Source organism: Cetorhinus maximus, chromosome 8 (genome assembly GCF_964194155.1).
Source record: "Cetorhinus maximus chromosome 8, sCetMax3.hap1.1, whole genome shotgun sequence".
Lineage (NCBI taxonomy): Eukaryota > Metazoa > Chordata > Chondrichthyes > Lamniformes > Cetorhinidae > Cetorhinus > Cetorhinus maximus.
Window position 1 is genome coordinate 4,531,734 of NC_135886.1, and position 16,233 is coordinate 4,547,966.

The 16,233-nt window shown below is 44.6% G+C and overlaps 1 protein-coding gene across 2 annotated transcripts in view; it reads left to right on the forward strand.

Moving 5' to 3' along the window:
- Window positions 1–561: 561 nt before the first annotated feature.
- LOC144683386 (solute carrier family 45 member 3) overlaps window positions 562–16,233 on the forward strand; it is a 66,920-nt gene continuing 51,248 nt past the window's right edge. Inside the window, exon 1 of one of the 2 annotated variants that reach the window (XM_078546339.1) lies at window positions 562–667. The gene's annotated coding sequence lies outside the window, so the exon portion shown is untranslated. Of the gene's footprint in view, window positions 668–13,262; window positions 13,283–16,233 lie in introns of those variants that run through there. The other variant, XM_078546345.1, reaches the window with a different exon arrangement.

Consider the following 16,233-nt stretch of genomic DNA (forward strand, 5'->3'; position numbering starts at 1 on the left):
TCTGTGGCTAAAACAGTTCAAAATCTATTTTTTTTTTAAAAAATGAAGGGCTGACACTCCAGTGCTGACACTGAGGGAGTGCTGCACTGTCAGAGGTGCAGCCTTTCGGACGAAACATTAAACTAAGGCCCATTTGCCTGTTCGGATGGACGCGAGAGATCCCGAAGAGGAGCAGGGGAGTTATCCCTGGCGTCCTGCCCCAATATTTAACCCCTCAATCAACATCGCAGACGATAGATTACTTTCTCATTATAACACTGCTGTTTGTGGGAGCTTGCTGTGCAGATAAAGGCTGCCGCGTTTCCTACATGACAACAGTGACTACACTTCAAAAAATATTTCATTGGCTGTTGAGCGCCGTGGTTGTGAAAAGTGCTATATAAATGCAGGTCTACTTATAACTGAAAACTGGAAGTTTACCCCCCGTAGCTTAGCTTTTCTGTCAGCAACAGAGTTGAATTTGCTCTGGCAGCACTCAAGTATGTTTTGAAGCAAAATTATGTAACTGAGGAAACCTCGTCTGAGTTGTCACACCTGTGCCCTAATTTCTTTGTAGTCAGATTTACAGACCACCCTGGCAAGATTGGGCACAGCTTGAATTCCACTTGTCTGACCGGGCCGGCGCTGAGTTTGTGACGAGCTTGACCACGTCACGACAAGTGAGAATGTAAAATCATTTCTCTTTCAGTGAAATGGGGTTGATTCCTGTATGACCGCTGCCCAGCAGGCCCGTGTTTTTGAACGAATTGCAAGAAGCTGGATGAGAAGAGGCTGAAATTCGTTGTGGGCAGAATCTTCTCTTCGGCTTGTGTGGTGGGCGGGTCCTGCACGCCAACGGGCGGTGAGGTCGGGCGTGCGTCCCAACGTCACCGCGCGGCATTTCACCAAACTGTCAAAGGCCTGTTAAGGCCATGAAAAAAACCAATTGAAGGACTCGATCAACACTGCCCGTCCAACCTGTCCAACCTTCAGGTTGGGGGGCAGGCGAAGAGCCCAGGCGGCCTTGTGTTTTTCTCGAAACCTCACCCATGGGCGGGGATAAGGTTTTAGTAAGTTAATAAATATTTTTTTAAACATTTCATAAACATGTCCCAGCTCATGTCGCACGAGGAACGTGTGTAAATGATTTTTAACTTTCTTTATTTTAAACTTTAAACTTGAAGTTCATCTCCCTGAGGCAGCTCTGTGCTTCGGGGAGATTTCTGCGCAGGCCCCGACTCTTCCCCCCGCCCCCCGCCCACACAGGTAGCGCTGGGCGCCCGTCAGGCTGGGCAGGCCTTAATTGGCCCGCCCACATAAAATGGCGTGACTCACACTGGCCGGCGGTAAATTGGCCAGCCAGCGAGAAATCGCGTTCGGGGCCTGATTTGCGGGTGGAGGTCCGTTTTGCGGCTGTTCCCACCGAGCCCGCCTGACGACCGGAAAACCCTGGCCCGAGAGTTTCAAACTCGACAGAATCAACGAATTGATCATCCACTCCTTTTGTGTAGGGTATGGGCTGTGGCATGGAATCAAACTGATTGCACACAGTACCTAGTAAGTTTTGCTGTCCAAAATGCGTTCTTTTGTTTGTGTTCCTTTCAATCCTCGTGTTTATAGGTTGGCCAATCGTTAGGTTTGCAGCCCAAGCGGTTGTTTCACAATTTCTTTTGAAGAGTTGATTATACGACTCCCGTGTATTTTCAGCAAATTTGGGCTGTCCTCATTCCTACTCTCTGGCCCCTAACTAGGAAAACATACTTTCTATTGATCCTCGTTCCTGGCTCAAAGCTCCAACAGCACAGTGCAGGATGTGTGACTTTGGCCCTTACAGAGGTTATTTTGTTCAGTAATGGTGACTTCCCATTCTTTTCGCTGATGAATTTAACTTCATTTTGAACACACTTGCATTTAGATTAATGCTTATTGGATAGGGTTTCATTGTTGGTAGGTGTAGAAATTCTCAAAGGGCGCCTCCTATCGAGTGAGGCTACAAAGGGAAATGGGACCAGTTTGCATACAACATGGGCTGGCCCCCAGGTCAATGAGCTCACTGAATGAGTAATTGGGAAGCTGGATAATTAGAGACTTGTGCGGGAGTTTATAAAGGAAAACCATGCTTATGGTTGTTTTTCTATTCATTTACGGGATGTGGGCACTGGCTGGGCCAGCAATTATTGTCCATCCCTAATTGCCCCTTGAGAAGGTGGTGGTGAGCTGCCTTCTTGAACCGCTGCAGTCCATGTAGTGTAGGTACACCCACAGTGCTGTTAGGGAGAGAGTTTCAGGATCTTGACCCAGCGACAGTGAAGGAACGGCGATTATATTTCCAAGTCAGGATGGGTGAGTGGCTTGGAGGGGAACCTCCGGGTGGTGGTGTTCCCATCTATCTGTGCCCTTGTCCTCCTGGATGGTTTGCGGGTTTGGAAGGTGCTGTCTGAGGAGCCTTGGTGAGTTCCTGCAGTGCATCTTGTAGATGGTACAAACTGCTGCTACTGTGCGTTGATGGTGAAGAGAGTGAATGTTTGTGGATGGGGTGCCAATCAAACGGACTGCTTTGTCCTGGATGGTGTCGAGCTTCTTGAGTGTTGGAGCTGCACTCATCCAGGCAATAAATCACGATGTACTTTAAACTTACTATGCAATGATATAGTTTGAGTTAAAAACACAATAAATAATTCATCAATATAATAACACACATCCCTTTCTCTTCCCTCAAAAAAAAACCTCGACCCTTTTCCCTGTCCATGATCATGACCTTTTGGTAGGACTTAAGAGTGGAGATCTTGTTCAAGAATATTTCATGTCTCTTTTGAAAGGGTGAGAACTCCAATGGAGGAGGGATGCTTCTTAAGCCTTTCTTTTCCCTCTATTTCCTGTCCCTGACCAGTGGAACTCTACCCTGGCAACTGCTTTACTGCTTTAAGGCTATTTGTGCATGGTTGACTCCTTTTTTATCAAAATTATTCCCCTTCGTGTGGGGAGAGGTCTGATCTGTGCAAGGTGCCATTCCTCGATGAACGATTTGAAGTGGGTAATTCTTGATGTAGGGTTGTGGGCACACACCTGTATCTTGTGCATGGTTACGGGGACAAGGCAGGGGAGTAGTAACAAGTATTTAGATATTCACTTGCATTGCCATAGCCTCCAGGACTATGGGCCTAGCACTGGAAAATGTGATTCGTGTAGTCAGATCTTTGTTGACTGGTGCGGACACGATGGGCCGAATGGCTCATTGTAAAGATACTGTGATCGTGCCGAATCAATGGCAGATTACATTGACCCATTGTATGTGTTGCAGCCAAATTAATCAAAATGTTGGTGTTATGGCACAAGGTTGTGACATTCAAAGAACTGAATCTCACACGCCTTACAACCAGATCTGTAACCAAACGCTGCACCCAGTATTAGAGCAGTTGGTTTGAGAGTCATGAAGACTTAACTTTTGTGCTTGTTTTGTTAGTGCACACGTGTGCATGCTCCTTCTTCTGTCACAATTTCAGTATCCAAAAAATAAGAGGCCCATTCTCAATGTTTTCTCAACAGAGGCTGCCTTACCTCCCAAGTATCTACTAATATTTTTTGATTACAATTCAGCTATTGTGCCTGGGTCAAACTGCCCGCACCTGTAAATGGGTTTGATGACTGTCACTTTAAGATCGGTTCGACTGAGTAGGAGTCACGTGGTCTGTTCAGCCAATGTGTGGCTAGCGAGGGAGGGGTTTCCGAGGGGAAAAAGGTGACTGTATGTGGGGCTGGCTGGATACAAGCAGCCATGTAAGCTCTTATGTAAATAAAGTTAGTTTTGTTTGACTAAGAAGCCTCCCAGAACATGTTTCCACAATGAGTCTGTTGAGAATTTTCATTGCTTTACCCAGCAGGCACCATCCTACTTTGTGGCACCATCTGAGTCACTGACACTTGTGTGGACTTGAATGTTGCAGCACAGAAACTTGGGGCCATTTAAGTCTGTAATGTTTTTCTTCACATGAGCCGCAGAGTATAATCCCACTCTGCTGCTCCATTCCTCAGATTCCTTTTCAAGCACCTACCTCATCTGTTTCCGGACTCCCCTTTGACAATCCCACATTTTAACCACCATCTGTGTCAAGTTTTTGTTTTGTAACCTGTCCTTGTGATTTTCCTTGCAATTATCTTCACTTTTCTGCTCTCTCTTCACTGCCTCACAAACCTTATGTGATGGGGACTTTGCAGACCTTCCCTCTCAGGTTCAGTAGACCCGTTGGGCGGAATTTAATGGTTTCCCTCCCCTCCCTCGTCGCCACCCCGCGGTGAGTTTGGAGACGGGGGGTCAGCGGGGGGGGACATTTAATCGGATGGGAGGGTGCGGGGTGGGTTCCCCACTACTTTCCCAGCTCCACTCAATTAAGTCCAGGTTGGGATGGCGCGTGGGTGGCCTTCCTGCCTGGACACTAATTGAGGCTGATAAGGGTGCAATTAATGCCCACTTAAGGGCCTTATTGCACTGCCGCTGGTATTCACCCAGCAGCGGGTGGCAGACTAGCTACTCGAGAAGCCCAAAAGGTAACCCCTGTCTGGTTTGCTTTCAGGTTCCTGTGGGGCTCCTTGTTCAAAGGCACTCGGTGCCTGGGACCCGACATCAAGAAGTGGGCAGGAGGGGGCCACTGAGAGCCACCTTCCCTCCCTCCCTCCCTCCCTCCCTCCCTCCCTCCCTCCCTTTTCTCCTGGTTTCCCTGCGTCCCCTCACATCTCCCCTCTCACTCACCCGTGACCTGAGTCCCTCACTGATCCTGAGTCTGCGGTAGGTGCATTGCCAGAGTGGTGGCACTGATGAGGATTGGAAGTCAGGCCAGCACTCTCAGGGGTGAGTGTGGGGTTGGTGGGGGGGGATTTCTTTATTCCAAGGTCCTTGGGGAAGGCCTGCCACTGGCCAGTAAGTGCCTGATGGCCTCTTAATATGGCAGCCTACCCCAACAGAGGAGACCCGGGGCTCTGATTAGCTTGGCAGGTAAGATCCATCACCTGGATTAAGTCCCGCCCCACTGTTTCATTTTAAACCAATCGGATAGGGAGTTGCTTAAATGAATTCGTTGTGACTTGGAAAAATAAGTTTGAGCTTTTGGAAGATGAGCTGTGAACCTCCTCCCTTCTGGGCAGAGGAAGTTGGGTTTGGAAGACCCAGTGTGTACTGTGGAAAGGAGAGGAAAGGATGGAAACGGAGGGCAGGGAAACAAGAACAAAAGGCTGTTGTGGTGTTGACCTGTACCAAAGTTCCTGTCCATGGTTAAACACAAGCTTTATTCTTTATAACAGTATTAACATTTTATATGAAAAAAACTGATGGTCTTATTCAGACTCACATGCAATAGTAATGTGTGCTAAACACACCCAGGACATGTGCCATGCTCTGTGCAAATATACCGTACAAAACCAAATAGAGCAGTTTGAATCAAATAAACATTGTGTCACAGAAGTTACACAGTGGGCCAAGGTTTCTGGTCACCTACTCTACTCTATGACCACTGTGATCTGCAGTATACTGGATTTGGTCCCTCCAGAAGCCCTGGGGATTCCCATAATGTGGAGCATGTGTCACACTAACAGCACTGTGGGTGGACCTACACCACACGGACTGCAGCGGTACAAGAAGACAGCCCACCACCACCTTCTCAAGGGGCAACTAGGGATGGGTAATAAATGCTGGCCTGGCCAGTGACGCCCACATCCCATAAGTGAATTAAAAAAAACGTTTTATTCAGTTAGCCAGATGGCTCCACTAATCAGCCACTATTTACTTTAGGAGTCGCACTGTTGTAGTCAGGGGGGAGGGTGGAAAGTTGGACCCAGGGGCAGTTTTTAGACAGAACAGTGACACGATATTTAAAACGTTCCTAACTTTTCACGTCCTCTCTTGTCATCGCACACTAAATGTGTCCAACTCAGGGTAGTTCTGTAAAATATTCATTTAACACCTCATTCTCCAAAAGTTCACTTCCTTGAGGGAAACTCATCCCTTTTGGTAACTGCTAATGTTCCTTACAGACTGAATAGCATTACAATATGTTCAGGATATTGCTGTTGGTTATACAGCACACTAGGGATGGGAATACCTTTGAGTGCATATGAAATACAATCAAGTGTTCACTAATTAACCTTTCAAAATTGCCTTAGACCGGAGCAAGCTAAACCAATACAGGATCCTCATTGTGCAGGCAATTGGCTGGTCAAATGGTTATGAGATTTACCACCTCCTGTGCTCTACAATTTTACATATATAAGGTCAATAGCCAGAATCAATTAGTTGACAAAAGAACTAGAGGTGACGTGAGCTTTTTTGCAGTTCAGAGAAGGTTCACTCGACTCATTCCTGAGGTGAGGGGCTTATCTTATGAAGAAAGGTTGAACAGATCGGGCCTATACCCATCGGAGTTTAGAAGAATGAGCGGCGACCTTATTGATACACACAAGATCCTGAGGAGACTCAATAGGGTCAACACTGGGAGGATGTTTCTTCTTGCGGGGGAGACTAGAACTAGGGGACACAGTTTAGAATAAGACGCCTCCCTTTTGAGACGGAGATGAGGAGAAATTTTTTTCTCTGAGGGTCGTTAGTCTGTGGAATTCTCTTCCCCAGAAAGCAATGGAGGCTGGGTCATTAAATTTATTCAAGGCTGAGTTACTCAGATTTCTGATAGACAAAGGGGCTGAGGGTTATGGGGGGCAGACAGGACAGTGGAGTTGAGACCATAACCAGATCAGCCATGATCTTGTTGAATGGCAGAGCAGGCTCAAAGGGCTGAATGGCCTACTCCTGTTCCTATGTCCTATGTTCTTTAAGTAATGAATGGTTAGGATTTGGAATGCACTGTTGGCAGATACAGTTTCACAATGGTAGTCTTCAAAGTGGAATTGGACAAACACTTGAAGGAGAAAGATTGCAGGGGTATGGGGAAAGAGCAGAGTGAACCTAGCTGGATTAGTCTTCGAGAATGCTGGGGCAGATTCGATAGCCTGAGTGGCCTCCTTCTGTACTGCCCCCTCCAGCGATCTCAAGTTTGGCCCTAAAGCTGAAAATTTGTGTTGTGAGAAAAGTAAAGCAATTCAGTTAAATGCACTTGAAATGTTGTAGCTCAATCCGACTAAATATGTTGTTACCCTGCAGGTGAGGGAGGGAGAGTAGCTGAACACGTGTTGACTACCACTCAAACAATCAAATTGCAGATCTACCCATTGGAGAACACTTTCCAAAATGGACCTGCCCCAATAATATGTGGCGAAACTTCAGTATTTGAGACCAAATTCGCGGTAGTTTCTCATGAGGCCGTGTCACACACAATAGCTAAGGACCCATTTTTTGTGAAGCTAAAACGCTGTATTTGCCATTTCTCGAACATTCGGATGACTTTCAGGCTGAGTTTGAACCTAGGAATCCAAGATTTAATTTTGCTGTACCGCCTAATACATTTCTAAAATATGCAACAAAGCCTCAAATTGACCTTAAAAAAAAAAAATCTGGTAAAACACAGAAACATGGCCATTTGATGCAAAAGTTCACGGCCGCTGATCTATTAGACTGGATTGCTCTTGTGATTATTAGTCAGATAAACCAAAGACACAACTTGGAACACAATAATTCATAACTAAGGCAGGCAAGATGCAGACTGAATATGAACAATGACTAAGAACGCCACGCTGACCTTGGCTATGTAGTACTTGGGTAGATGCCAGGAGGAAATGGCCTTCTGGAGGTTAATTAACCCCTTGGCCAGGATTTTATGGCCCCTCCCTCCTGACGGGCTATTACGGTCCTGCAGAACTGAATGGAGATTTAAATGGCTCACCGCGTCCACTGGTGGGGAAGACACACCGCGGCAGGGCTGTAAAACCCTCGCCCTTTTCTCTGAAAGATAGAGCCGGGTTTCCCTGTATCCAAGGTTTTTTTTTCCCCACTGGGTAGTGTGGACCCAGTTTCACAGTTAATGATTTGCACAGAGTTGGGCAATAGTCCATTGTGAGTACTCAAGTGAAAACTTATGTTGAGCCATAATGTTAGATAATCTTTAATCCAATGTAATTCTGGAGTACCTTCCGATTTCATAGAATCCCTCAGTTTGGCCCCTTAGCGTTTTAGACATTGATTTCAAGTAGGAGTCTGGGTGATTGTAACCATTGTAATTCTCACCCCTGCTTCTGCTCTACATTTCTGTATCTGTTATTCTATTTAATGCACCGTTGCTTGGCAGCTCCTGTCCGAATGACCCCTCACGGGTTGAACTTGATATACTTTGTATTGTTTTCTTGTCAAAATAGTTCTTAAAAAATCTAATCAGAGAGAGAGAGAGAGAGGCAGTGAAATCTGCATATCTGCTGTATATGCAATGGATGTGATTTGACTTAAAGCTTTAGTTAAAGTGCAACCAGAGGTGAACATTTAGGCCCTTGATATTAAAGGTAACACGCTGGCATGAATAAGGGACAGGGTAAAGGAGAGAGAGAGAAATTGAGGATTAGAATTAAATGGCTGTTTCTACCTTGACAGTATGTAGCGAGCGGCATGCCCCATAGATCTCTATCTGGACCACTCTGATTTCCAAACACATGAATACTTTTGACACAGGTAAAGAAGGATTAAGATCAAAAAGTGCTAAAAGTAATAACTCATCTGCTTTTTTGGAAGCCTAACTTCAATGCTGAGATGTGCTTCCTAATGCGCCTGACTCCTTTAGAAGTTTCTCTCTCTCTCACTGGAGAAACTGTTTGATTTATGCAATGGGCCAGCTCCGCCAGTAGGAAAATGAACGGAGGGGGGAAATTTCAGAGCTACTGCCGACCTGCCCATCTCTTTGTCGTGTATTGGTTTGGGTGTGACAATTCAGACACCTCAGTAAGCACCTGTGACAACATTTGTAATTCAGCACCCAGTTAGATTCAGACTGGAAGTCAGTCTAAAAGATGGGAGGTTGTATGCAATGTTGTTTCAATCGTATGTCCAATTGGTTTTCTCATCTTGCTGAATTGAACATAAGAAGTAGGAGTAGGCCACACGACCCCTCCAAACCTGCTTTGCCATTCGGTCATGGCTGAACTTTTATGTCATATTCACTTTCCCACATATCCCCATATCCCTTGATTCCCATAGTGTCCAAATATCTAGCGACCTCATTCATGAATATTCTCAGTGACTGACCATCCATAGCAGAGAATTCCAAAGATTCTCAAACCTCTGAAGACATTTCTACTCAATTCTAAATGGCTGACCCCTTATCCTGAGACCCTGCCCCCTAGTTCTAGACTCTCCAACCAGGAGAAACAGCCTCCTCAGCATCTACCCTGTCAAAATCTCTAATAACTATATGCATTTTAATAAGGTCACCTCTCATTCTTCTGAACGCTAGAAAATTAGGCATACTCTAGTGAATCTCTCCTCTTGGACAGCCCTGTTATCCCAGAAATAAATTTGGCATATAAAGTGCTCAAAGCAAAAACCAACACAATCTTGCCAACTTTTCCCTAGGCAAGCTTTTCAAGTCAGTTCAAATGGATAAGATGCACTATTACTTATCAAAATAAGTAAAACTTAAATGGGAGGAAGAGATTGATATAATCAGTATGTACAGTTCAAGTGGTTTATCAGGACTTTAGAAAGCACTCGATAAAGTGCCTCAAGATACTTATTGCAAAGACTGAAGTGGTGAAATGGATAGCAGGATAGCTGAAAGATCGAAAGCAAAGAATAGGATTGAGCAAATGTTTTTCAGGTAGGGGAGGCGTAGCTAGTAATATGAAACAAAAACAGAATTACTTGGAAAAACTCAGCAGGTCTGGCAGCATCGGCGGAGAAGAACAAAGTTGAAGTTTCGAGTCCTCATGACCCTTCAACAGAACTGAGTTAAAATAGGAGAGGGGTGAAATCCTAACCCCACACTGCTTAAAAATGCTTTTCCTAATGCCACTGTTGGCTCTTTTGCCACTCGCCTTTCAGGTGCCCTCTGGTTCTCAACCCTTCTGCCAATGGGTATAGTTTCTCCCTTTCTACTTTGTCTAGACCCCTCTTGATCTTGAACACCTCTACCAAATCTCCTCTCAAGCTCCTATGTTCTGAGGAGAACAATCCCAGTTTCTCCAATCTATCCCATGTAACTGAAGTCCCTTATCCCTGAAATCATTCTTGTTTCTCTCTCTCTCTGTCTTTTTCTATTGGAAAATTGATAAATACATGTCACAAGAAAGCAGGGGAAATTGCCCTCTGAATGTAGGACCCTTCAAAATCCTTGAATAACAGGAAATATGAGAGCTGGCATTTGCTGCTAGAAGTTTAATACCTTGCAACATTCCAGCAGGAGTTCTATTTTTACAAAATTCAGAATACTTACCAAAATGGTGGCCCTCACTTATACCTCCCATTTGGGATAACAATAACTTGCATTTATATCGAGCCTTTAGTGTAATAAAAACCTAACAAAACATTACACAGGAGCATTATTCAACAAAATTTGACACCAAGCCCCATAAAATGTATTACATATTAAAAGATAACCAAAAGCTTAATCAAAGAGAGAGGATTTAAGGAGCGCCTTAAAGGAGGAGAGAGAGAGAGAGAGAATGAGAGGCAGAGATGGTCAGGGAAGGAATTATGAGTTTAGGACCAAGGCCGCTGAAGGCACAGTCTCGAATTGTGGAGTGATAAAACCGGAAATGGAGGAGCACAGAGACCTCTGAGGGTTGTAGGGCTGGAGGAGGTTATAGAGATGGGGACGGGAATGAGGTCATGGAGGGATTTGAAAACAAGGATGAGAATTTTAAAAGTGAAACGTTGCCAGATTGGGAGTTAATGAAGGTCAGCGTAACTCATTTGTTTATAGCAATGAGATGGAGGCAAAATCATCAAGCTTTGTTTTATTTTCAACTTGTGTTTGCTACTACGTAATGAAAAGCTAACTATCAAATGAGAAGTTGGTTTTACAAATCTATAATAAACTTCAACTTCCAATTGCTTTATCCTGTTTTTTCAAACAACCTTATGATTAGCAGCAATGCATATAAACTGTAATAATTGCCTTTCGGTAAACCTTAATTTTGTTTTGATTTTTTTTGGCACGCTAAAGTCTATTGTTAAATCTAACTGCAGGCCAGTGGAACAAGAATATATCTCGCTGAGTTTAAGCAACAAGCACTCGGGGCTCCTTGTTCATTTGGCTGAATAAATTCCAGTACAAGTTGAAGCACTGGAGGCAGAATGATGCGGCAAGTAAGCTGCAGGTCTTTCACCCGTAGTTGAAATCGGGGTTGATGGGGTGAAAGGCTCTCAATTTGGTGATTACTAGGCTCGCAAAGTGAAATGCATTGTGGTGGTCAGAATTCGGTTATTGGTGACAGTGGGATCCATTCCACAAAGCTGCCCCGCGATTGACCGCTAAGTTGATAGTTCTGCCCTTTTAAAGCCTCAGGGTGCCTGCTGTGGGAAATTAATGTCAGGTTCTGAGACTGTAGTTCGTTGTTTGAAGAGAGATCGAATCTGTATCCAGGCGTACCACACCCAGCTTGGGTGTGTTTCGATGTTGACACTGGGTGCCTGAATTTAAAAAATGTCACACACCTCATTGGCACATGAAAAATAATAATAGTTTAGAAAAAAAATTAAACGGGTGAATCAACTGCTGCCTGTGTTCTTGCTCTGCCTTTCATGACGCGTCTTTTGCTAAGACTCCCAAGAGATTGGCACGTCCCCAGTACCTCACCTGAAATGCCGTAGGACTCGAGATGATGAGTGTGAGTCGGCCATTTTACCTTGGGCAGAGGGAAGAGAGGCCCCGGGGCTCTCGCCTGATGCCCAACCACACGTACTTTCTAGCGCGATTCTCTGGCTGATGTTGCCTTTCTGCATCTCCCAACATGTGCTGGCTACACTAGAGAAGGTGAGTAACAAAAGCCAAGTTGGCTGATCGACCATTAACCAGAGCAGGATTGAAGGAAGGCCCTCCAATTGCCCTCGGGCGGGGTGGGGGGGGGGGGGGGGGGCCTTACACAGGCACAAATGCCATTTGGGGTGTCTTCACTACTGCCCTGACTCCGCCAACTCGCCACTCTGAATGGCCTTAATCACCGCTTTTCCTCTCACTGTTGCTAAACATGCAGCTGTACCAGTATGAAGAAGCCTTTGTGTGGCTATGTTGAACAAAATCGGTCTTTTCGCTTCCAAGTGAGAAAATAGCTGACCTTTGGCCTTCACTGTTGTGTTGAAGTGGCCATGGAGAAGCCGATTTAACAGCAAACAGAGCAGAATAGGCTACCGTGGATCGTGTTTTGACCCCAGTAGTAGCAGTGTAGCTTTTTGTGTCCTTGGTATTGAGGTCACTGCACTCCATTGCTTCTGAGACTGAACGCCTGCCATCCAGTACTGGATACTCCAGGAAGTTCTTATTTCTCAGAGAAAGCTTTCGCTTTGATGTTTTGAGATTTATTCGGTTTAATTTGATGGTTGCAATTAAGTGTGATGAATTATTTGTGACCCAATAATTTTATGTATGCCATTGCTTTCCCACACACACATTTTCACAAATATGTGGATTGGGTAAGTCCTTAGAGATATGAAGCAAGCAGTGAGCATACCTCGGAGTACAACCTTTGGGTAATGAAGCAGTCGAGAAATGTACATTATGGTCAGCATGTAAATGCTCTTGATCTTATTTCTCTTGTTACAGTCTTTAGTTTGGCAGCTCCAACTCAGTTGGTAGCGCTCTTGCCTCAGAGTCAAAAGGTTGTGAGTTCAAGCCCCACTCCAGAATACAAATGCTGACACTTCAGTGCATACTGAGGGAGTGCTGCACTGTCCTGTCGGAGAGGCTGCATTTCATGAAATGGTAAACCGAGGCTTCCACCTGCCCTTTTCAGGTGCACATGAAACATCCTGTGCCAGGCACTATTCCGAAGAAGATCCCCATTGACCTGGCCAATATTTATTCCTCCACGTCATTCAGACAGGTTGTATGGTCATTATCAGATTGCTGCTTGTGGGAGCTCACTGTGCACAAATTGGCTGCTGCATTTCTTATGTTACAAAGGTAAACGCACTTCAAAAATTCTTTGGCTGTGAAGTGCTTTGGAATATCCTGAGGAGGTGTTGCTGAAGTGGCTACACACCTGCACATTTTGCTTGATTTTCTGTTTTTGTTTTTGACATCATCTTGTACTCCTGTTTAACGGCATAGCAGATATCGTGTTATTGCACCCGTGATTATGTCTGCTGCCATTTTAAAACGAGTGGCGGCCTACAGACCTGAGAACATTGATCTCCAATCTGTGCTGGCTTCTCTGCCCTCACGTGAGCTGATGATATGGTTGCTATAATCGCTGCTCTTGACCTAGGAGGAGATGGTGATGTAGCAGTACTGTCCCTGGACTGGTAATCCAGACGCCCATCAATGCTCTGGTGACACCAGGTTCGAATCCCAGCACGGCAGCTGCTGTAATTTGAATTCATTTAATAAACCTTGAATATAAACCTTGAATATAAAGCTAGCCTCAGTGGTGGTGACCATTAAACTATCATCGATTGTTGTAAAAACCCACATGATCCACTGTTATCCTTTTAGGGAAGGAAATCTCTCTGGCCTGGCCTACATGTGACTCCAGACCCGCAGCCAGACTCTTAACTGCCTTCTGAAATGGTCGGGTAGGCCAATCAGTTCCAAGGCAACTGGGGATGGGCAGCAAATGCTGGCCCTGTCAGCGACACCCACATCCCATGAAAAGGAAAAAAAAAGGGAAAATTTCAACAGGTTCCTGCACCTGATTGTCATCCAGTGCTGAAAAAACATGCACGTGGATGAAGCGACAGCCAGGAGATGCCTGCCACAGGGTTTGGCAGCAAGTCACCTTTCTGCTCACTCCACATAACATAAGAAATAAGAACAGGAGTAGACCACTCAGCCCCTCGAGCCTGCTCCGCCATTCAATAAGATCATGGCTGATCATCTTGTGTTTCGATTTCCGCATTCCCTTCTACCCCCAGTAACCTTAGATTCTTGTTACGCACGGGAATCTATCTACCTCTGCCTTAAAAATATTCAATGACCCCGCCTCCACCAACTTCTGGGGCAGAGGGTTCCAAAGTCGCACAACCCTCAGAGAAAAAAAATTTCTCCTCATCTCTGCCCTAAAAGGGTGACCCCTAATTTTAAAACAGTGCCCCCTAGTTCTGGACTCACCCACAAGAGGAAACTCCAGTGGAAACAAGCCCAGTCTGTCCAACCTTTCCTCATAAGACAACCTGCTCATTTCAGGTATCAATCTAGTAAACCTCCTCTGAACCAGATCCAACGCATTTACATCCTTCTTTAAATAAGGAGACCAAAACTGCACACAGTATTCGAGGTGCGGTCTCACCAACGCCCTGTATAACTGAAGCATAATCCTTACTCTTATGTTCAATCCCTCTCGTAATAAAGTTATCAAACGAAGATTTGAGGAAGCTTTCAAAGTAATGTATGATATATTCTATTCATAGGCACAAGTGAAATTAATGACATTTGTTTAAAGTATTGAAAGCACCTCTAATTGGCTGCATTTGCTTTTCCATCTTTGGAATGAGTCATTAATTCTGAAACAAATTTCCTTGAGGCTAATGGATTGCATCATCTTGTACAGGCTCAGACAGTAAAATGCCATCTTGGACAGTGTAGGTGTATTGGAGGAAGGAGGTAGCAGTTGGATTTTTCACGGTAAGTTACTGCTAAGATTTGGTAGTGTTTCCACAGTTAGTTATTCCCCTCCAGAACATCTGAAATTCAAGCCATTTTTTTGTTTGGTAACTGCAGGCAAATCATGTAATGACTTGTAATACTGATCAACTTGGCATAGGGTTAGCAACAGTCCAATAAATTTGTATCAAGCCTGAATTCCAGCGCAGATGATCAACACTTTGCGTTCCTCAGTACCTGTTGTTTCCAAATTTTACAATTTGAGTTCAGCCTAACTTAAAGTTTCCTTCAGGCAAGTTTTTGTGGTTTTCATGTAAATTGAAGCATTTTGCTTTCATTAAAACACAAAGAGTTAGCTTGTACCGCAAAGACAGGTGCTGAAACTCTTCAAAACGTTTGGAGTGATATTAACTTCACTTTCTCCAAAAGGAACGCTCCAAGATAGCAAAGATCCTTAGCAATATTACTTGTTTTTGTTTTTGATGTCAATAGAGTATTCTATAACCATCCAAACTTATCCAAATTAATTTTCCCACCACCCACGTTATGACTGGTCCAACTTTGGACCCCTGACTATTCCAGTCATTCCATTTTCTGGGGCCCGCAATGTACCCCACTCAATCCCCTAGTGTGATGTTGTACCCTCCTAGAATCTTACAACACAGAAGGAAGCCATTCTGCCCATTGTGATTTTGCTGTCTCTTTGAAAGAACTAATTTAATTTGTCCATCTCCCATGCACTTGTTCTCCAGGGTTCCACAGATTATTTTCTCTTTCCATGTATGTATTCACAACTCCTATATGAAAGTTAGTATGGAATGTGCTTCCACCACTTGTTCAGTCATTGCATTCCTGATCATAATAACTTACTGTATCGAGGAAAAAAGCTCTCCTCATCTTCCCTCGTGGTTCTTTTGTCAGTTATCTTAAACCAGTGTCCTCTGGTTGTTGACCCTCCTGTCAATGGAGACAGTTTCTCCCAAACTCCCCTACCAAACCCTACATAATTTTGAACAACTCTACTAAATCTCCTCTTAACCTTCTCTGCTGTAAGGAGAACAATCCCAGCTTCTCCAGACTCTCCAATTCATTGAAGCACTTGTCCCTGGTACCATTCAAGTACATCTTCTTTGCACCCTCTCCAAGGCACTTAACCTCCTTCCTAAAGTGCAGTGACCAGAATTGGACACTTTAAACCTCTGTTCTAAGTGAACTTGTCTGAATCTAACTGCCTAATGACCAGCCTCCTAATTATTGTCCACTAAAGAAGGTAAGTTTTTTTTTTCATCTTCCTCTGTTTCCAGCACCTGGCCAATTGCTCATGACTTTCAGTGGTGTAGTCATGGGAACGGAGCTAAGTTCAAGTAACCATGGAAAAGAAAGCCATTGCACTGGTGTATCTTTGACTTAACCAATTTTTACCTTTAGTTTCTAACTTATGTTTCTCTCCAATAATCAAGTCTGTTAAAGGGTTTTTACTGTCGAGTGTCCCTTTGAGGATTTACGACCTCAATAATGTTCAGGGGCATAGCCTGTGCTAGATTTGCGGGGTGTTGGAATTCTGCCCAGTTGT